Raw genomic sequence first — 24,841 nt, forward strand, 5'->3', positions numbered from 1 at the left:
CTATAAGTAACAAAAAAACTGCCTTTCATTTATTCAAGTATCATTGTGTTGTGTTCCTCCATCAAAAGAATATTTAAATTTTATAAAAGAGGGAGAGACAATTTGACACATGCCAACTGAGTGTAATGAGTATTACACTGTGAAATGCCTTCCCCCCAATAAAAAGGTCTAGTCCCGCAGGTTAACAGGGTAATGGGATGAGGTAGAAATTCATGATGACACAATATATACTCTTTTTTAAAAAAAAAATTTAACATCTTTATTGGAGTATGATTGCTTTATATTGTTGTGTTAGTGCTGTTGTATAACAAAGTGAATCAGCTATACGTATACATATATCCCCATATCCCCTCCCTCTTGCGTCTCCCTCCAACACTCCCTATCCCACCCCTCTAGGTGGTCATAAAGCACTGAGCTGATCTCCATGTGCTTTGAGGCTGCTTCCCACTAGCTATTTGACATTTGGTAGTGTATATATGTCAAAGACACTCTCTCACTTCGTCTCAGCTTACCCTTCCCCCTCTCTGTTTCCTCAAGTCCATTGTCTGCCTCTACATCTTTATTCCTGTCCTGACCCTAGGTTCCTCAGAACCATTTTTTTTTAAGATTCCATATATGTGTGTTAGCATACGGTATTTGTTTTTCTCTTTCTGACTTACTTCACTCTGTATGACAGACTCTAGGTCCATCCACCTCACTACAAATAACTCAATTTTGTTCCTTTTTATGGCTCAGTAATATTCCATTGTATATATGTGCAACATCTTCTTTATCCATTCATCTGTTGATGGACACTTAGGTTGCTTCCATGTTCTGGTTACTGTAAATAGAGCTGCAATGAACATTGTGGTACATGACTATTTTGAATTATGGTTTTCTTAGGGTATATGCCCAGTAGTGGGACTGCTGGATCATATGGTAGTTCTATTTTTAGTTTTTCAAAGAACCTCCATACTATTCTCTGTAGTGGCTGTATCAATTTACATTCCCACCAACAGTGCAAGAGTGTTGCCTTTTCTCCACACCCTCTCCAGCATTTATTGTTTGTAGATTTTTTTGATGATGGCCATTCTGACGAGTGTGAGGTGATACCTCATTGTAGTTTTGATTTGCATTTCACTAATGATTAGTGATGTTGACCATCCTTTCATGTGTTTGTTGGCAATCTGTATATCTTCTTTGGAGAAATGTATGTTTAGGTCTTTTGCCCATTTTTAGATTGGGTTGTTTCCTTTTTAATATGGACCTGCATGACCTGCTTGTGAATTTTGGAGATTAATCCTTTGTCAGTTGCTTCATTTGCAAATATTTTCTCCCATTTTGAGGGTTCTCTTTTCATCTCATTTATGGTTTCCTTTGCTGTGCAAAAGCTTTTGGAGTTCATTAGGTCCATTTGTTTATTTGTGTTTTTATTTCCATTTCTCTAAGAGGTGGATCAAAAAGGATCTTGCTGTGATTTATGTCATAGAGTGTTCTAACTATGTTTTTCTCTAAGAGTTTTATAGTGCCTGGCCTTACGTATAGTGTCTGGTCTTTAATCCATTTTGAATTTATTTTTTGTGTATGGTGTTAGGAAGTGTTCTAATTTCATTCTTTTACATGTAGCTGTCCAGTTTTCCCAGCACCATTTTTTGAAGAGGCTGTCTTTTCTCTATTATATATACTTGCTTCCTTTATCAAAGATAAGGTGACCATATGTGCGTGGGTTATCTGTGGACTTTCTATCCTGCTTCATTGATCTATATTTCTGTTTTTGTACCAGTACCATACTATCTTGATTACTGTAGCTTTGTAGTATAATCTGAAGTCAGAGAGCCTGATTTCCCCCAGCTCCATTTTTCTTTCTCAAGATTGCTTTGGCTATTTGGGGTCTTTTGTGATTCAATACAAATTGTGAAATTTTTTGTTCTAGTTCTGTGAAAAATGCCATTGGTAGTTTGATAGGGATTGCATTGAATCTGTAGATTGCTTTGGGTAGTATAGTCATTTTCATAATGTTGATTTTTCCAATCCAAGAACATGGTATATCTCTCCATCTGTTTGTATCATTTTAAATTTCTTTCATCAATGTATTATAGTTTTCTGCATGCAGGTCTTCTGTCTCCTTAGGTAGGTTTATTCCTAGGTATTTTATTCTTTTTCTTGCCATGATAAATGGGAGTATTTCCTTAATTACTATTTCAGAATTTTTGTCATTACTGTATAGGAATCCAAGAGATTTCTGTGCATTACTTTTCTTTTCTGCTACTTGAACAAATTCATTGATTAGCTCTAGGAGTTTTTCTGGTAGCATCTTTAGGATTATCTTTGTATAGTATCATGTCATCTGGAAACAATGACAGCTTTACTTCTTCTTTTCTGATTTGGATTCCTTTTATTTCTTTTTATTCTCTGATTGCTGTGGCTAAAACTTCCAAAACTATGTTGAATAATAGTGGTGAGAGTGGGCAACCTTGTTCTTGTTCCTGATCTTAGTGGAAATGGTTTTCTGTTTTTCACCCTTGAGAACGATGTTTGCTGTGGGTTTGTCATATATGGCCTTTATTATGTTGAGGTACGTTCCCTCTATGCCTACTTTCTTGAGGGTTTTTATCATAAATGGGTCTTGAATGTTGTCAAAAGTTTTTCTGTATCTATTGAGATGATCATATGGTTTTCATCCTTTAGCTTCTTAATATGGTGTATCAATCACATTGATTGATTTGCATATATTGAAGAATCCTTGTGTTCCTGGGATAAACACCACTTGATCATGGTGTAGGATCCTTTTAATATGCTGCTGGGGTTTGTTTGCTAGTATTTTGTTCAAGATTTTTGCATCTATTTTCATCAATAATATTGGCATGTAGTTTTCTTTTTTTGTAACATCCTTGACTGGTTTTGGTATCGGGGTGATGGTGGCCTTGTAGAATGAGTTTGGGAGTGTTCCTCCCTCTGCTATATTTTGGAAGAGTTTGAGAAGGATAGGTGTTAGCTCTTCTCTAATTGTTTGATAGAAGTTGCCTGTGAAGCCACCTGGTCCTGGGCATTAATTAGTTTGTTGGAAGATTTTTAATCACAGTTTCAATTTCAGTGCTTCTGATTGGTCTGTTTATATGTTCTATTTCTTCCTGGTTCTGTCTTGGAAGGTTGTGCTTTTCTAAGAATTTATTCATTTCTTCCAGGTTGTCCATTTTATTGGCATATAGTTGCTTGTAGCAATCTCTCATGATCCTTTGTATTGCTGCAGTGTCAGTTGTTACTTCTCCTTTTTCATTTCTAATTCTGTTGATATCAGTCTTCTCCCTTTTTTCTTGATGAGTCTGGCTAATGGTTTATCAATTTTGTTTATCTTCTCAAAGAACCAGCTTTCAGTTTTATTGATCTTTGCTATTGTTTCCTTCTTTTCTTTTTCATTTATTTCTGATCTGATCTTTATGATTTCTTTCCTTCTGCTAATTTTGGGGGCTTTTTTGTTCCTTTTCTCTAATTGCTTTCAGTGTAAGCTTAGGTTGTTTATTTGAGATTTTTCTTGTTTCTGAGGTAGGATTGTATTGCAGTAAACTTCCCTCTTAAAACCACTTTTGCTGCATCCCATAGGTTTTGGACCATCATGATTTCATTGTCATTTGTTTCTAGGTATTTTTTTATTTCCTCTTTGATTTCTTCAGTGATCTCTTGGTTATTTAGTAATGTATTGTTTAGCCTCCATGTGATTGTATTTTTTACAGATTTTTTCCTGTAATTGATGTCTAGTCTCATAGCATTGTGTTCAGAAAAGATGCTTGATACAATTTCAATTTTTGTAAATTTACTGAGGCTTGATTTGTGACCCAAGATATGGTCTATCCTGGAGAATGTTCCATGAGCACTATAAAAGAAAGTGTATTCTGTTGTTTTTGGATGGATTGTCCTATAAATATCATATAGGTCCATCTTGCTTAATGTATCATTTAAAGCTTTTTTTCCTTATGTAGTTTCATTATGGATGATCTCTCCATTGGTGATAGTGTGGTATTAAAGTCCCCTACTATTATTGTGTTACAGTCAATATCCCCTTTTATGGCTGTTAGATTTGCCTTATGTATTGTGGTGCTCCTGTATTGGGTGCATAAATATTTACAATTGCTATATCTTCTTCATGGATTGATCCCTTGATCATTATGTACTGTCCTTCTTTGTCTCTTTTAATAGACTTTATTTTAAGGTATATTTTGTCTAATATGAGAATTGCTACTCCAGTTTTCTTTTCATTTCCATTGGCATGGAATATGTTTTCCATCACCTCATTTTCAGTGTGTATGTGTCCCTAGGTCTGAAGTGGGTCTCTTTTAGGCAGCATACAACATGTCTTGTTTTTGTTTCCATTCCATTCGTCTATGTCTTTTGGTGGAGCATTTAATCCATTTACATTTAAGGTAATTATCGACATGTGTGTTCCTATTACCATTTTCTTAACAATTTCGGGTTTGTTATTGTAAGTCTTTCCCTCTCTGTGTTTCCTGCCTAGAGAAGTTCCTTTAGCATTTGTTGTAAAGCTGATTTGGTGGTGCTGAATTCTCTTAGCTTTTGCTTTTCTATGAAGTTTTTAATTTCTCTGTCGAGTCTGAATGAGGTCCTTGCTGGGTAGAGTCATCTTGGTACTAGATTTTTCCCTTTCATCACTTTAAATATGTTCTTCCACTCTCTTCTGGCTTGCAGAGTTCCTGCTGAAAAGTCAGCTAGTAACCTTATAGGTATCCCCTTGTATGTTATTTTTGCTTTTCTCTTGCTGCTTTTAATATGTTTGCTTTGTATTTAATTTTTGATAGTTTGATTAATATGTGTCTTGGCATGTTTCACTTTGGATTTATCCTGTATGAGACTCTCTATGCTTCCTGGACTTGATTGACTATTTCCTTTCCTATGTTCAGGATGTTTTCAACTATAATCTCTTCAAGTGTTTTCTCAGTCCCTTTCTTTTTCTCTTCTTCTTCTGAGACCCCTATAATTTGAATGTTGTTGCATTTAATGTTGTCCCAGAGGTCTATGAGTTTGTCCTCAATTCTTTTCATTCTCTTTTCTTTATTCTGCTCTGCAGTTGTTATTTCCACTATTTTATTTTCCAGGTCACTTATCTGTTCTTCTGCCTCAGTTATTCTGCTATTGATTCCTTCTAGATAATTTTTAATTTTAGTTATTGTGTTGTTCATCACTGTTTTTTTGCTCTTTAGTTATTCTATGTCCTTATTAAGCATTTCTTGTATTTTCTGCATTCTATTTCCAAGATTTTGGATCATCTTTACTATCGTTACTCTGAATTCTTTTCCACGTAGACTGCCTATTTCCTCCTTATTTGTTTGGTCTGGTGGTTTTTTACCTTGCTTCTTCATCTTCTGAATATTTCTCTGTCTTCTCATTTTGCTTAACTTACTGTGTTTGGTGTCTCCTTTGTGCAGGCTGCAGGTTCATAGTTCCCGTTGTTTTTGGTGTCTGCCCCCAGTGGCTACAGTTGGTTCAATGGGTTGTGTAGGTTTCCTGGTGGAGGGGCCTGGTGCCTGTATTCTGGTGGATGAGGCTGGATCTTGTCTTTCTGGTGGGCAGGACCATGTTGTGTGTTTTGGGGTGTCTGTGAACTTAGTATGATTTTAGGCAGTCTCTCTGCTGATGGTTTAGGTTGTGTTCCTGTCTTGCTACTTTTTTGGCATGGGGTGTCCAGCACTGGAGTTTGCTGGTTATTGAGTGGAGCTGGGTCTTAGCATTGAGACAGAGATATGTGGTAGAGCTCTCGCTGATTGATATTACTTGGGGCCAGGAGGTCTCTGGTGGAGCAATGTCCTGAACTTGGCTCTCCCACCTCAGAGACTCAGGCCTGATACCCGGCCAGAGCACCAAGAGCCTGTCAGCTTCACAGCCATGACTGTGGCAGTCTCCATTTTGAAGTCAGATTATGAGGATCTACAATAGCTGTTCAGCTAGAACAGGCTGACTTGGGAGCACTTCGTCTACAAGGCTGTCTCCAGCAGCCAGTGGCTGAAAGAATAGGTATCCGCATATGCTGCCAGAATCTTAAACATTTATATAGAGGTCTTCACTGGGTTCAGTCACAGTTTCCGTACAGATGGTCTGAAGAACACCTTACTCTCTCAAGGTTGTGTGCTTGAAACACCTCCTAAACCTGAGGGTCTACAAGCTGCAGCAAGGCGAGACCACCTGGGTCTGCCTGCAAACCATGATTCTTGCCACAAACCCTGCTGCTGCCATCGTGGAATCTGGCTTTCCCCACCACTCTGCAATGAGTTTTCAGTGAAGCTTTCTCTCTGTGCTGATGAGATTCATACTGAGTTGCCCAAAGCCATAGTGCTCTTAAATGTTGGGGCTCGGGTACAAACCCAACAAATCTGGCTCCAAGGTCTGTGTTACATCACCCAACGAGAGTGGGGAGGCCATGCACCAAAACGCCTCACCTCCGTGACCCACCTTCTGAAACCCACACCACCAGAGGAAGTGTCGCCCACACCGGAGTTCCTGGGCAGCCACACAAACCCCTCTCATCCTTAGAGACTCATGTTTTCAACACTATATACTCTTTTAAAAACACTACTAGGGAGACCAAAGTAGATACACTTTGATGATTAGGTGTCCACATGGTCTCAATTATTTCAAAGGAAAAAGGGATTTAGAATACAAAATGCAGTGGCTATCGACTATGTTAATGAGAATTTTTTACCTACACATAGCATTCAAGGGACATAGAGACCTGATTGCTCTAAGGCAAATAATTGATTAGAGACTTTGTTCTAAATTCTCAAGGTAACTTAAAATAAAGCAGGTTGTGGGACTTCTGTTTGGGCAGAGAACGATTTAGACTTTGGCATGGAAATGCCTTCCTAATATTCTGAAATTATATTTGAAACATTGTTTTCAGTGATGTTACAACCCACAAAGATTACAGTCTCCTGCACAATAATTATTAATATTCATAGATTAAGTAACCATGTAAGTGTGGGCTTATTTCTTGGCCTTCATTGATGTATGTATCTGTTTTTCTGCCAGTACCATACTGTTTTGATTACTGTAGCTTTGAGTAGAGTTTGGAATCAGGGAGTGTGATGCCTCCAGCTTTGTTCTTTCGTGTCAAAATTGCTTTGGCTATTCAGGGTCTTTTTTGGCTCCATACAAATTTTAGGATTATGTGTTCTAGTTCTGTCAAAAATGCCTTTGGTATTTTCATAGAAATTGCATTAAATCTGTGGATTGCCTGGGTACTATGCACATTTTGGCATTATTAATTATTCCAATCCATGAGCAGAATATATCGTTCCATTTGCTTGCACCATCTTCACTTTCTTTCATCAGTGTCTTATAGTTTTTATAGTATGGGTCTTTAACCTCCTTGGTTAGATTTATTTCTACATATTGTATTCTTTTTGATGCAGTTGTAATAGGGATTGTTTTCTTACTTTCCCTTTCTGATAGTTCATTATAGTGTATAGAAATGCAAAGATTTCTGCATATTTTGTATCCTGAAACTTTACTGAATTTATCAGTTCTAATAGTTTTTTGGTGGAGTCTTTAGCATTTTCTGTATATTGTACATCAATTATATTTTAACAACAAAAAAGAACTATTAATATTTTTGCACGCTTAACTTCGGACTTTGACTCTTCCTCTAACTCAGCAGTCTTCTTATACTTCTTCTAACATCTCAAAAATTTTGGTCTGTAAAGGCATTTCCCTTTCCTGGTCACATATGCAAAGAAATTAGTTTGAAATTTGATTTTTTTCTCCTTTTCACTAAATTATTGAGTTTTATCATCATTTTACTTGAATCTGGGCAGTAAGCTAGAAATGAATATATCAGCCACTGCTTTATTATTAATGGATTTTTCAATACTTGTTTTCTTTTTTCCCATGTAGTCAGATGTGTTTTCCCTTGATTTTTAACATACATTGATGTTATTCTAAACACACATTTTAGATCTGTTAAGGGTTCTCAGCTCTCATGAAATTGATTTTTATACAAGATTATGAATAAGCTATTGGGCTTTCTTTCAAGGTTTTCCCTGACTTCAGAGTATATTTTTCATATTGTAAATTAGTTGAAATTAGCTATGCATTATAAAGATAAAAGTAAGCATTTCTTTAGATATATTCACATTTTAACTTTCACATAATAGGTGACTAACAAACACAAATCTCTTATTTACACATTCTTGACCTGTATTAAGAATGCAGCATCTCAAAAAACAGACAAACAAAAGACAATAATAGACATCTCATTTGGAAGATAGAACAATCCATTCACAGCATAGCCAAGGGTTATTCTTGAGGCAGTAGGCTCTGAGGACTTGCCAGTTCAGGTTTCTACAATAGTGTCCTTACAATGAAGGACATATGTTAGAAATTCTACAGAATTCTGCAATCTCTCAAGCTAATATTGAACCTTACCTATCTATTATCTCTGCTCCCAGACAGCCTCTGTGCAGTGCATTTAGTGATGTCTTACTAAGAGCTTTGGAGTGATTTCTCTCATCCCTCATTTGATATCAATTGCCAAGTTAATTATTATTTTGTAATTCGAATTCAGTACTTTCTTAGACGTCATCCTTTTTCAACCATGTTGTTCATCTTCCTCTTTATTTTCATTAACATTAATTACAATTATTTTCAAATCCATTTCTTTCAATTCCAATATCTAGAACATTTGTCAGTCTTCTCCTATTGTCTCTTTGATTACTATCCACACCTTGCATTTTAGATGTACCCTGTTACTCTATTTTGTATAAAAGGACCTACGAATGTCGACAATGTTAATGAGAGATGGTTAGCTGTGTTATAATTTGAAGAACTGAACTTTACAATGTGGTCAATAAAAGAACTGGATTTGTACTTGTCTGAGAAGATAAAAGTAGACTTTAAACAGAAAAAAAACAGAATAATAAGAGTATAAGAGAATTATTTGTAGAAATCTAAGAAAGTCTTTATATAAAGGTGAAGTGCACAATTTCCTAGGAAAATACAATTTATCAAAATTGACCCTGTTCAACATAAAAAAATTAAACAAAACTATGTCAGTAGAAAACTTAGAAAAAGTTATCAGTCATCTCCTGTGAAAGCTTGGGTATAGGAAAATGCATTCTAACTATGTGTCAAAATTCAGCTGCAATAACAAAAAATGTTTATAAATTAGACAACCAAAAATTCATGTGAAAAACAAAAGCTATAAGCAAACCAAAAGATATAAAACAAACTAGGTAGAAAATACTTGTGGAATGTATTAAATATAAATGAAAAATACCCTCTAAATTTTTTAAAGCACCCTCATACCTATTTACAGTTAATCCCATTCACACACACACACACACACATACACGTGCACACACACACATATATATCACCATATATAATATAATATATATTATATATATGTAATATAATATATATAACCTTCTGTTTGTTTTGTTTCTCTAGAGAACCCTGACTAATAAAATTCCTCCTAGCTTTCTACTGGTAAGAAATTCACTGAAAGTTCACTCAAAGGGCATATTTCTCAATATAATTTTCACAACTGGTCAAGGACAGTCAAGGAGGGTTATGGAAAAGAAATAGATATCCTGGAGGACAGAGCCAAGAGTCATTTTGTCCAGTGAAGTGGGGAGTTAATCTCAGGGAGCAGAAGCAGGGTCTATTCAGGAGATACATCCTACCACTGGTGTACCATATGTGGCAACAATTGCCTAGTGGCATTGAAAAATTGCTATTGAACAATGTTGCTATGTACCTACCATTCTTCTATGTTTCAAACAAGAGAGTTTATTACAGTTGTTCACCACTGCTTGTTGCATGTTGAAGAGAACATCTTGTCCTTTTAGTTTGTAGATCTCCAAATCAAGAGAAACTGTACCTGTAGCTGATGTAGATCATACCCAGACTGTGACATTGATGAGTGATGGATGAGATCATTGGGGTTTCTGAAATAGGGGTAAGACTATTTTACGGTGTGGGAGGGGCATGGATAATTTCAGCTAAGGTCTGACTATGGTATTTTAATGTCCCTAAATTTCACCCCTCCCTGCAATCATACCATTTGCCTTGTAAATGTGTGGTGCTCTTCCACTTTGATTCTGGCCTGGTCTTGTGACCTGTTTTGGGCAATGGACTATTGGTCAGATGTGTTCTAAGCACAAACTTTTTAAAAGGGCTTGCACATTTGTGCTTGTACAATTACTCTCTGCCATTGTTATGATATGGCTGTTCTCAAAATATCCCAGTGGTGCTGGGAAGGAGGAAGATAACAGAACTGAGTTTCCCCAGTTCTCTGAGCCATCACCACCCTAGATTACTTGTCAGCCAGCCAATTTCTAGACTTGGTCAAATCCACTCAAGTTCAGCAGAGCCATCTAGCTGATCTCCCTAGATGTGTTCCCAGTACATGCTTATTTTCTTAAAAAACTGAGGTTTCGATACTGTTTGTTAATGGTCATCATCATATATTTATGTACAGAACCACCTTACTCTTATATCAAATCATACTGCATTATTGGAAAAGCTAGTAACTTTGTCATTATTCTAAGTATATATAAGCAGTTCATTTCTGAACGGTTGTTCTATTTCAGTTTAATTACCTTGTATCATATATTGACTTTACAAAATAACCAATATTTTAAATGACTGCTAGTTTTTATATAGTACATTTCTTGCCATTTAAGTGTACAAAGTAATGAATTTTGAATAGAAAAAAAGTTACCCAAGCATGAAACTATTTAGCAAAATATTTATATAACCATAGATATTTTTGTTTCCTAGGAAAGGTCACGACTATAAATATGACATTTTGAAAAGTGTGACTGTGGTGAAACAAAATCAATTTTAAACCATATATCACACAGTAATAAAAGTCCATGTTTATTCTCATTCTCATTATCAGTTAATTCAGTCATGTCTGTGTAATTATTACATCTGAATATGACCTTCTTACTTTTCCAGGCAATTAATTTTTTTCTGTGTACTTGTGCATGAGATATGGACCTTTTAAAAAATATACATTGAAATTTTAGCAAAAATTCTATAGTCTATGTTTAGGATATAAAGCATGTTTCTTTGTTTGCATTTAATTAATGAATATTGTTATGAGTTTTTATTTTGCCTTTCAGAGCATGGATTCATGACATATTTATTGCATACTTACTGTAGACCAAGCCCAACTCTAATGGTATTTCTGATGAAAAATGCAGTCTGTGCTATCATAGTCTTACTTTTTCTGCTTCTGTTTTAACCAACAAACTCATTATTATTACTTCATGAGCCCTGAGGTTTCTTTTTTTCTGTACCCATTTCTACCCCCACATTCTATCCAGCTGAGAAAGACCAAGTAATAATCCTCCTGCCATCAGGAATGTCCAGGGGGAAACGGAGATCACACTCTGTTTGCAAAAGGTCTGTGACTTAAAGGGAGCCATATCAAGTTCTGAAAAATTCCTTTGAAAATACTGTCCCAAAGATGGAATGTTTAGTTTCTGCAACTCACAACACAAGTAGTAGGAAGGAGCACTAGTGTCTCCTTCAGACACCACAATCTTTATCCATGAGTTTCTTGATTATTACAATAGGAGGCATATCTCCTATCCTCAGCTCTGTATCCTAGTTGCCAATTTTGGAGCAAGAAGAAAATTCTCTCACCATGCACGATTATGCAAAAAGCTGAAATTCCATGCAGTGTTTATTGTAAAGATAAGATGAATGCTGACATTAGGGTTTGTTTGGTTTTTAATACAAACTAAGAGATCCAACTAAAAAGAAACATGATAAAGTCAGTTGTTAAAGTGAAGTAATATATAGATTAGAAAGACAGCATATTAGTTTTCTTTTGCTTCTGTTACAAATTACCACAAATTTAGTAGTTTAAAACAACACACATTTAATAACTTACAGTTGTGGAGGTTACAAGTATAACACAGATCTCACTGGGCTAAAACCAATGAGCAGGCAGGCCTGCATTCCCCTCTGGAGGCTTTATGGGAAAATCCATTTCTTTGCCTTTTCCAGTTTCTTGAAGTCACCTCATTCCTTAGCTTGTCCCACCCCATCATCTTCAAAGTCAAATGATTAAATTAATAAATCCCACTGACTTCCTTCCATAGTCACAGCTCCCTCTGGCAGTTCTCTGCTTTTAAAACCTCATGTAATTAGGTTGGACCCACCTGGGTAGTTCAGAATAATTTTCCTATTTCAGTCTCAATCTTAACCTTAATCTCAATCTTAATCACATCTACTTAAGTCTCTTTAACATGTAAAGTAACACACTCACAGTTTTAGGGAATTAAGACATTGACCTTTTGGAGGGCCGTTATTCTGCCTACCACAGACTATTAAAGAAACCACTGGTTTTCCACACCGTGCATCAAAATACACTACAGAACTTTAAACGTGTATATAGAGAGAGGGGAGGGATCTTTGCCTTAGGATTTTCAGTGATGAGTCCTTACATGTTCATTTTACATATTTCTGAGCTTCTGCCAATTGACAAGCATAGGTGCAGAAATATGATGATGTTTAAAGAAAGACAGTGTTCTTAAGAGAAAGCACATAATGAATATATCACATTAACTCACTCAAAATATTTGTCCGCTCTAAATTGCTACAGAAAAATCATATGTGGCCACAAAATACCCATATGCATATCCCTAAACATATGTGCATGGGTCTTAAAACATGAATTCAATGGCACTTGCAAAAATGCAGATTTGTCACCTGTGTAGAGATGTACACATGTAGCAGGAACCGTCCTGGCAATCTAAGAGAAACTTGGACTTGCCCATGAGTATAGATGAAATATTAACATCCAGACACCCACTTCAGTGAGGTTACTTGCACAAGAACTTCAGTTTTTCAGTGAAGTATGGAGGAGTGATTGGACCTAAGGAAACCCCTAGCAAGAATTGATGAGGATTATGAGGGAATGTAATAAAATCTGTTCCAGTTCTGTGCTGTATAGATGGATATTTGAACCCTGACAGAGAGAAGTGCTATGGGCGGAAGATAAAGGGCGCGAGGAACAGTAGAGCAGGAAATACTATCTTTAGGAAAATGGCTGCATTTAAATCTTAGCTTCAAAACCACTAGCTGTGGAACACAAGATACGTTATATAACCTATAGTTTGTGCCTCATTATTTTCATCTATGAATGGGATAATAACTCATCTGTAGGAAAGGAAGCTGCTAGCTCAAGTGTAGCCTCAACAGTTAGAAAAATCAGTGCTTCCTTCACTCTGAAGAGAGAAAAGAAATTGAAAAAAACATTGTGTACAGCAGCCAATTGAGAATCATCCCTGTGACAAAAATATGATGAAGAGTATTTCCCCCACAGGGCTTCCCTGGTGGTGTAGTGGTTAAGAATCCGTTTGCCAGTGCAGTGGACACGGGTTCGAGCCCTGGTCAGGGAGGGAGGATCCCACATTCTGCAGAGCAACTAAGCCCATGTGCCACAACTACTGAGCCTGCGCGCCACAACTACTGAGCCCGCGAGCCACAACTACTGCAGCCCGCGTGCCTAGAGCCCATGCTCCGCAACAAGAGAAGACACCGCAATGAGAAGCCCGCACACCACAACGAAGAGTAGCCCCGCTCACCGCAACTAGAGAAAGCCCACACACAGCAACAAAGACCCAACACAGCCAAAAATAAAGAAATAAAACAAATAAATTTATTTTTTTTAAAAAAGAGTATTTCCCCCACAAATCTGGATTGTCTCAAGGTAGCAGTAATTTGTTTGGAAAAGAATTAGAAAGGATTCCAAGCAAGGAAATGAATTGTATTTCAGAAATTTGTCTAATACAGAATTTCAGTACAGTTACTGGTGTAAGCTACTGACTAGAAACAAATAAATCAGAAGCATACTATCCTTTTGAGAGGATTATAATACCAACCAAACTAGCAACTAGAACTAAAATATATTTTGACTACACAGGTTTTAAAGGTACTCTCAAGTTCTCAAATTTTCATGCATAGTCTGTGGAAATCTTACATCCCACAAGAGGCAACCTTATGCCTCAATACTCACTTTATGTGCTCTCGAAAAGGGCAGAGTCTGTCCCAGAAAGCTGAGCAAGGGACTCCAAAAGACAACAGACAATAAATTTTTATCCAGAGTGTAGAATTAGGTTGTAATCAAGGATCTTCCTCCACTTTTCACTACATCATTGCTCTGGTGCGTAGTCTCCATACTTCATTTTCAAAATAGGGAAGTTAATTACGATGATATTACTTCTGCCCCACCTTTGTCTATTGTATAAGCTGAGAGAAAATTACTTGCCTTCTTGGTTCATATGTTCTAGTGCCACAGCTTCATCTAATGGGGTGCAGAAACTTGATGGAAACACCTTGGATCGTCATCAGGGAAAGAATGAGAATATTTTTTATGTCGAAAGAATGATGAAACTGTTATTTGATGAATAGAGAGACAAACTGTGGTAGAGACTGGTAGCACAAAAAAATACCATTTTCCCTGTGCTAATAAGGTTCCCTGTTTCTGAAGACTTATCGTGTGACATATTTAGAGCCAGTGGAATGTAAACAGTGTCTGGCTCATCATAACCTCCTGTGTGTGATTCTCTCACTGTTCCCCATCTGCTGACTGGATATCAATCCCCATGGCAATATTGTGTTAAAGTGGGAAGAGCTCCTATCAAGCTGGTTCCCTGAATGACTGAGTGGAATTGGATCCTAATCAGGAAACCCTCATGTAGACTTCACATGAATAAGAAGTCAAATTCTATTTGTGCTAACTAAGCCATTGATACTCGGGCCCTTATATCTTACAGAAGTTCACATTTTTAAACTAATCACTGCCTTATGGGGCTGTTGAAAGAATTACCTGAGCTAATTTATGTAAATCCTCAATAAATGTTAGCTCTTACACTTTTATTAAAATGTGTGTGACATTTTAAACTTTGGGGCACATGCAGTGCTGCTTTGGTTTTTCAATGAAATAGTAAAACTTTATTAAAGTCATATGTAATCTACAATTAATAAAATAAGGAAAAATAACATTTCTATCTAGCAAAAAGTATGAACTCATGAATCCAGCAAGAATTTGTTAGACATTAAATTGTGATGATGGCCAATTTTGGAATTAGCCCATTTACATTACTTCTTGTTTCTGAGCATCTCTATAGCACAAGAATAAAGTTGAAACTATCAACTCACAAATTATAAATTCTTTCAATACTTTTAGTATAAAATTTGTTTTCTCCTATTTATGTATTATTAATATATCAGTAATTATTCGCTGGAACAAGAACATCTGATTTTCCAAATATATGAAAATAAGGTTGTATTTTACAAGGGAAATTTTATATATACACTATAAGAATATGTGTTCACAAATATCATGTAAATAGGCAAATGTGATTGTAGAAAAATAAATATTCTCAAATATTAAGCAATTTTCTACATGTAAAACTTGATTGTCTTTTAAAACATTTCAGAAGATATGTTATAAGTAACATGTTAGCATATTTAATCAAAATAAGTGTAGCTTAGGTATATTAATGTTATGCTCCAACAGAACACCCTAGAGTGAGATTTATTGCTTAAACTGTGAAAAGGTCACGCATTTATAGCATATTATCATGCTTCAAAAATAATTACATTTTCCTTGTCAGTTGGGAAAGTAGAAAGATAAGATCTATAATACATGCAATTAAATTTGACCTTCTTAATGGAATATTGGTGATCTGGGATTTACTTTCAACCTTTATTAAAAAGGTATTCCTTATATACATATTTGTCAAAATTATTCAATGTGAGAGAAAGATTGTGACCCATTCTTTGAGTTCTGGACGTCAGTTATCATATGCTTTTCAGATAGGCCCATGTGAATTTCCAAATGTCAACTCATACAGAACACATAAAAATGGGAATTCATTATTCTTTAGTTTCCTCTTTATATTATTGATTGCATTTACCTTCCCATTCACAATTGTTTTCAACACATCTCTTTCTTGCAAAATGTCTTTTTCTTGGATGATGTATATGGGCTGGAGAGAAAGGCACAGTTTGAATGAACCGTCTACCACAACTGTATCAGTGTAATTGCACTTGACCTGGTCAAAATCTTATTTCCATTTATCAAATGTATCTTAAGAAAGATAAAATAGTTTAACTCAAAATACTTAGTTACCTCTACTTATAACTACATTCCCAGAGAAAGTCAATCCACCAGAAATTATCCTTGAGAAAAATACAATGGTGAGAATTGATCTGCAGAATTAGAAGGCCTCTCGAATGTTTAAAGATTCACTCAACCCTACTTCCAATTTGGTTATCACTACTAACTCCAATAGTGTTTAACTTAAAAACAATACAAAAGAAGAAAAAATAATTAAAGAGGACCTTTATTCTGTACTTCTATTTCCACTCTGCCTTGAAACAAATGTGTCAATAATATTAGCTATACTAGAAAGTGCAGTTAAAACAATTGACTAAAATAACTACCTGAACTATATGAAAGTGATGGCATTGCTACATAAACTTTGAGTGTCATTGATATTGACAGTTTTGATATTGGCATTTCTATCCTGGGAGGCCAAAGTATTACTACATACAATGAATTGAGAGTATAATACCTGCCTTAAGCTTTCAGAATTGCATTTCAACACTACTGTGCAAAACTCCATAACTACCAATGTAGAATTTGATATGGAAAAAATTAGCTGAAGAAAGAATGCAATGTGTTAGAAGAAACTAAACTCAGAGGCTGCATACAAGATTAAATTTTATGTCATTGTGAGTATGGTATAACGAGCTGTAAACTGGCTGTGGAAGGTGTACTTTAGATAGCATAATATTACCTTAGGGCATCTTCAGAGGAGTAGTTTCAACTAACACTAAAATTATTTGATAGAAGATGATCTTGTAGGGGTAGAAGTGAATAGAGTAAGATCTGATTCCTTTCAAAAGACTAGAACTTTGTGATTTTTTTGTTTGGCATTACACCTCCATGCCACAGCATGATACTCTGAACATCTTCTCCTTACCTTTTCCATCCCTGAGAAAGCAGAGATGGAAGATGAAAGGAACTCCTTGCTGTAGAGTTATATCAATTTCCTTCTTAAATCAGAGAACTCTCAGATTTTAGCTTGACTAGTGTCAAAGATATCTTTCTTTGTAGCTTGTTGTGGCCATGTGTCCAGATTCTTGCACCAGTGTACAGCCTGTCATTGCTAAAGAGGACTAAGCAAGCACCTGCAACCCTACTTTTAAATCTCTTAGCTGTTGCTGGGGAACAATAATAATGGCAGAGCCACTGTGGACACGGATGGAAAAAAACATATCTACAGTGGAAGATTGCTGAACTAGCCCTGAACATCTTTATTTGAACCATTCCTTTACAGAGAAATAAACTTCTGTTTTTATATAAGCCACAGGTTTGTGTGCATTTCTCCACTTACAACAACTAATACAGAGAGACAGCTGAGTTGAATTTGGAACTTGGAAGAACTGTCAAAACTTTGATTGTGACAAGGTGTGCCCATGTCAAAGGGCAGACTGCCTCAGGACATGATTTGAATGAATGGGAAATAAGCAATTGGTGTTTTTCCAACATTGCCTGCTTTCCCACAGCCCCCCTATAAAAGCATCATGGCTTCTAGTCATGTCAGGGTTAAAGCCTCCTGCAGAGACCAGTATAAGTATTGGAGAAAATGCACAGATAAATTATTTGAAGGCTTCGGTGTACAACCCAAACAGACTAAACTTGAGTGATCATTACATCAGAGAAAAGGATGGCACTAAGCCATGTGTCACACGCTTCCCACCGCCATTTCACTCAGGCATTTGCGGATTAACAGTGCAGGGAATAGAAACGGAGCAGGAAAGAGCATTCTGTGGTTTGGGCCCATCTCATTGGGATGAGGAGTCAAAAACTGAAGGTCAGGATCGTCAAGGAGACCGAATTTTGAAAGGGTAGAGGAAAACAACCAAGAAATTAGTCCGATGTTCTGCATGTCATTTGCCACTGAACATCTAAGTTGATGACACTATACTATTTTCAGTCAAAATAAACTTAAAGCAAGACATATATGATATAAAAGGGAACATTTAGCACTGATAAAAAGCTCAATTGAAAAAAAACTATAAAAATCCTAAATTTTCATGAAGCTAACAGCATAACTTCAAAATATGTAACAAAACAACAACTCATTAAAGTTGAAATTTTAAAATATTGAATCACAATTAGAGATATCAGTGCAACTCTTTCCATAACATAGAAAAATCAGACAAAAGTTCAGAATAGATAATATTTGAACAGCAAAATTAACAAATGTGATAACAGTCACATGTATAGAACCATATCCCACAACAATGAAATTATTTTCAAGAAGATATGAAAACTTTAATATTGATCAAATTCTGGACAAATATAAATTTATTTCAAAGATCAAAACCATACTGAGACTATTTATTAATCACAATGAAAGCAAACTAAAAATCAATACCAAAAAGATAACACAAGACAATGTTATTAAGGAAAACAGTTCTAAGCAGTTGACATGCCGTGTTTCAATGAAGAAATCATAAAATATTTTGAATCAAATCATATGCTAGTAAATGTGTATATTTTACATACAGAAATTGTTTGAATCAAATAATAAAGTAAAATGTAATGCAAGTAAATGCAAGTAAAATGTATTGTAACTTGTGGGAACCAGAGGCATCTGTCTTCAATGGGAAGTTTATAGCCTTAAATGTATAACAGAAAAAATGCATAAGAAAGTCCACAATTTAAGCATTTAACTACCAAATTGCAGTGGGTTGAATGTTAGCCTTCAGAAAGTATGTCAACATCTAATTCCCAGAACCTGTGAATGTTACCTCAGTTAGTAAAAGGGTCTTTGCAGATTTTACTAAATTAAGGATCTTGAAATGAAGAATCATCTTAGATATTCCCTTGGGCCCTTCATCCAATGACAAGTGTTCTTATAAGATATCCACAGGGAGATTTGACATACAGAAGAGGAGACAATGTGACCACAGATGAAGAGATTGGAGGGATGCATCGCATCCCCAGTCAAGGAATTCCTGGGGCCACCAGAAGCTGGAAAAGCCAAAGTCGAGAACTTCCCTAAGAGTCACTGGGGATAATTCAGCCCCGCCAGCACCTTGACTTTGGATTCCTGGCATCCAGAACTGTGAAAGAAGAAATGCATGCTGTTTTAGGCCATCAGATTTGTTACAGCAATCACAGGAAACTAGTACACTAATATACAAGGCTAGAAAAAGCAAAGCAAGTCAATTCCAAGGGAAGTAGAAGGAAATTATGATAAATGTGACGTGAGAAAACAACTTTTTAAACACAAAAATTTTTTAATAAAAATAAAATTTATGGTATTAATAAAACTGATTAATAAACCATATATTCTATGCCAGGAATAACAATAAGCATTACTATATATCTTAAAGATATCAAAAATAAGAAATATTAAGAAAAATTTTAATTTTTATATAAAAAAATTTTTCTTAGAAACCAAATATCATTGACACAAGAAGAACTAGGAGATCTAAATAAAATCCTCTACTTTTTAATGAACCTGAATTCATAATTTTGTATATTCTAACAAAGAAAACTCCAGTCTCAGATGAGATTCACTTGAGGATCCCTTCAAACATTTAAGGAGAAAACATCTGCTTTATACAAATTCATATAAAGAATAGAAAAAATATTCTTCCCACCTCATTTTGAAAAGTCAGCAGAACATTGACTTAGAAATAAGAATAAGTTATTGGCTACAAATACAAATGAGATACTCATGCAAAAAAAAAAAATCCCACTGACATTCAAAACACCTTGTGTGTGTGTGACTTTGTCACCTCTCTCATTGTCTTAGGTCCACAGGGTTATTATTGTTTCTCATATTTTCTTGAACAAACCTTGCTGCTTAATATTAGGTTCCACTATGATGATCTTTCTATTTTCATTTATTAGCTAAACTTTCAATCCCTACTAACTGCCAATCAACCTGCCACACTGAACATTTTAACATCCCACCATAGTGACTAATTCAAGTGGCAGCACATTACCTGTGGTAGTTGATTGCACATATTCTGTTCTTTCTTTTTCATTATAGATCATGTATGTTAGAGGCATGTATCTTATCATATGTAACTGGAATGTGAAGAACACTGACAGAATCCAATTAAGATAAGATATGATACAACAGAGATTCTGGAAACAGAGCTTAACAGAGCAGTTGGAATAAACATTGATTTGTCTCCTTTTGAATATGGTATGATTATGATGAATTTAAACATACATTTTTTAAGCTTTCTGACTGAGAAGGAGGGTATATACCAATATTAAGCTGACAAATGATAGATTCTGGACATTGCTATTGTCTTTTTAGTGATCCTTCATGCCCTACTCCATTGTGTAGCAGCCACTTTTGCTTGGATATGATTAATCCAGTCATAGATTAATTATGATTAGTTTAAGAAAAACAGTACTATCTCATGTGTAATAATTATGGTTCAAGATTATTCAATTGACCTGATATCTTCAAACCAGAACAAAATAAAACTTTTACATCAAAGCTGTCAGATGAGTTATTTTCCTCTGTCCTTGTCTGAGTAATAAAACATATACTTCTGTGTATGGCTATTAGTGGTTTTGCCACCTTAGATTGAAGCTCAGATACAGATAAGGGTAGAGAAAAGAGATTCACCAAGAAGCGTAGTTAGTACTGCCAAAGAACTATGTGTGTATTCCAGCCAACCTCTAAACTATTAAGTTAGATCTGTCAATATATTGACTGTTTGTTTAAACCAGATAGAGTTTTCCATTATTTGAAACTAAAGCCGCTAGATATGGATCAAGATGGAAAGATGTTATCAGAATGAACTTTTGTTGTTGATTTTTTTCAAGTGATTAAAAGTAATTTTTTTCTTAGAGAGGACTGACTTTTGAAAGAGAGCATAAATGTAGTGTATTCTTGTTGATTTAAAGTACCTTTGAAACATATAAGTAGATTTTGTCAATTATGTCATTGATCAGAAACTCAGATGAGAATACTAGAACATACAGAGCCCGTAAATAACAAGAGAAGCATTTTTTTTCAAGGAAGAAATTATAGCATGAGCACAAAGCAGGGTTTTGAATAAACAGTGTAGAAATACAGTAATTCGCCAAGAAGAAGAAGGTAATGAGCCTGAAAAGAAAACTACTGAGGAGTGGCCAAAGGTGACGTTCACAGCAAAGCAGGGCAGTGTGATATCACACACACACACACACACACACACACACACACACACACACACACACACACACACAAACACTTAGAAAGAAAAAAGTTTAAAACCATAGTACACTATGGCCAAATTCTGTTGCTAGGTCCTGTAAAATGAGAATTAAACTGTTCCCTGGATTAGAAAGGGTTGTTTCCATGAATAAGATTAGGATCAGAAGTCACACAAAGTCATTTGAAAATTTAGTAGAAAATGAGGACATAGAACCAACATAGCTTTGGCTGGTAAGAAAAAAAAGATGCAGAAGTTACAGATATGTGGTAATTTAAACAGTATATATCTCCAACTCTATATTTTCATAATTGAATGATCAAATTTCTCCCTAATATTTTCCTTTTCTCTGTTCCCTAACTTATTTTAGGGTACCATCATCTATGTACGGGGGACTCAAATCTAAGGATCATTCTCTCTCCCCTCTTCCTAAATTGACCATCAAGCAAAAATTGCCAACACATCTTAATAATTCCCCAAATAGACTCTTCACTGGTTTTTGTCTCCCAGACTGCTTCCCTTCATTCAAATTCCTATACTGGAAAACAGGATCTTCATGAAACAAAAATTTTATCATGCTATTCCACTGCTTAAACATCTTTAAAGGCTGAGTTGTTAGTACAAACTGTGTATAGCAGTTAACTCTCAAAATTCTTAAAAATGTAACAAACATGTAACTTTGGACCCCAAAGAAAAGTCTAAATTTCTAAGAGTCTTGTTTAAATTGTTGTTTATGCCTAGACCACATTTTGTCATATATATATTGATACATTTGTATTGAGATTTACTATAAATTACCTCCCCTTTGGGCCTGTACGCTGGCTACCCTCTGCTCCCCAACTTTCCTCTGTAAATTATTTTCTTTCTTTACATTTGACCTTTTATCAGGAAATAATAGTTGGAGACAGAATCAGCAACCCAAAGAACCCCTGTACTCAGACATTCACATCTAAGTTAGGGAAATGGGGGACTAGGCCCTCAAATCTGACGCTAATAACCCTCAACCCAAAGAATTAAGGTCACACTTTCCATTTTTAACGATTTCAACTTTTCTTTTTCTTCAACTCTATTGAGGTATAATTGACATATAATATTGTGTAACTTTAAGGTGTACACCTGTGGATATACTTACATTATACAATATGATTACCACCTTAGTGTTACTAACACCTCTATCATGTCGTAACATTACCATCTCTTTTTTGTGGTGAGAACATTTAAAATCTACTCTTATAGCCACTTGAAAGTATATAGTACAGTATTGCTAACGATAATCACAATGCTTTACATTAGATTCCCAGACATTTTTTATCTTCTCACTAGAAGTTTGCACCCTTTCACCAACATCTCCCATCTCCCCCACCTACCAGCTCCTGGTAACCAGCATTCTACTCTCTGTTTCTATGAATTCAACTTTTTAGATTCCACATGAAAGTGATATATATCATACAATATTTGTCCTTCAGTGCTTGCACTGTTCAGCGCAGTCAAAGCTGAAAAAGAAGTTGGAGAGTTGGGTTGATCTAAGGTTAACTTTTTAATCAAGGTAGATGAAGGGACTCCCATATCACTGAGAACACTAAGGCGGCAGTGCTCAAAGGGCAAGGTCCTACTGTCCAGCCTGAGGAGGACATAAACTAACAACAGGAGATGACTTATGACTGGAAGGAAGGTGACAGCCAGCCATAGGGCACAGAAGAAAGTGAAAAAGTATTTGTTGGGGAAATGACAAAGTGAATAGAAATAAAATATTTTATTAATTGTATGCTTGATGTTACCTATCTTTCTAATCTTTGTATCTTGGTTTTTCCTCTTAATTTCCTTAGCTTTTCTTACAAGTCTCTCTGAGCTAAAGAATAACGATATTACAAATTTACTCCTGTTATTGGCAGATGTAAAATTAAATCACTAGAATTATATTTCAGTCGAAAACATAACAATATTGCAAGGCACACAATATCCTTGAATACTTTCTTCCTGTTAAGGCTAATTATCAGTGAGATAAGGATATGGTAAAATAACTTTCTTTTAGCTATTGGAGTTTGGGGGAATCATTTATTGGAGTTTGCCTTTTCAGATGAGAGCATTGACTGTACATATTGATATTGTGTCTATTTTCTGATTTATATTTTAATGAAATGTTCAAGTCATGAAATGCTCTTTTCTCCACTTAGGATACTTTATACACTGACAATGGCTATGGAAGGATGAAATCAATAAGATCAGAATTATGTTCTCTTATTGATTATGTTCTAAAGAATTTATACTTGGATTATAATTCAATATTCAAATTAATGTATACAAAAATGCTTATATTTTATGGACATATTATTGCTAGTATCTCTAATTGTCACTTTTAAAAGTAAAGGTAGAAGCTTCATAATAGACAGTGTACACATATAATGTTGAATATGTTAGGTGTCTGTTTAAGAGAACATGTGTATTGCATCTTCTAAAACAATTATGAGAATTTGTATAATCCAGAAGATGGTGCTGTTTACATTTCTGCTGCATTTTGGAACTGCAGAGAAACAGTTTATTTCCAATTCAGCCATTGATGGGTTGTAAATTATTGAGCATACCTTCACAATAGGAACAGTTAATGTAGCTTTGCTCTTGAGGGTTTTACATTTACAAATAATTTGCATAACATTTCCACAGGAGATATTAGAAAATGTACTACTTCATAAGCAATCTCACGTTAATGGAACCTGATCAGTTGCAGCTCTCCCAGTTATCTTCTGCCAGGAGTACATTTAAATGTGAAAATATGTATTAGATAAAAGACCTATTTAATTTTCTGGTTACTTATATGGCTATTAAAAAGCAACATGTAGACCATTAAAGTGGTGATGATCCTTATTTAATGGAATATGAATTTATTCTTCTAAGTAGTGAACAGTTTTATAGTAAGTTTTTGTGACATGTTAATTATGTACTATCCAGATACAAAGTTTTAGCCAGTTAACATACATAAATGAGATACGAGATATTTACAATATATTGGAACTATTCCACTTCATCTGAAGTTTGGTAATGGATCTTGCAAGCAGCCTTATCACTGCTTGTAGTGCTTTGGGAAATAGATAGGAAGGTTCACCACATGCATCTACCAAGACTGACACTTGCAATACTTAATTATGATTACTTACATTGTCCCTTATTGCTACTTGATTTTTTAAAACATATTATTCTATTTTGTGAAAAGTAAAAGGTATACCTGGGAAAACCAGTACAAAGACTTCAAAGATTGTACTTCAAAGATATGAGAATCATTTTGAGTGTTTTTTGTTTCTCTTTGTTTTGTAGCTGTTGTTCTTTTTAGAGTAGCTTTTTCTGGTTTCCCCTCAGAGCTGCTGAATCAGACTTTTAGAGTTGGGCCTTGAGAGCCTGGATCATTTATAAGCTTCTCAAATAACTGATACGTAGCAAAGTCTGCAGACTCTGCAATGTCTGAAGCTGGAGAGGAGTTGTACAGTGGGAGGAGAATGAAAAAGATGAGTTCTCAATAAACACAGGGCAACATAATGAAGTAAACAAGCAACATTATTAAATAAAACAAGAAAGTACACAGAAGATTTATGGATAT

This window comes from Kogia breviceps, chromosome 4 (assembly GCF_026419965.1).
Source record: "Kogia breviceps isolate mKogBre1 chromosome 4, mKogBre1 haplotype 1, whole genome shotgun sequence".
In the NCBI taxonomy this organism is placed as follows: Eukaryota; Metazoa; Chordata; class Mammalia; order Artiodactyla; family Physeteridae; genus Kogia; species Kogia breviceps.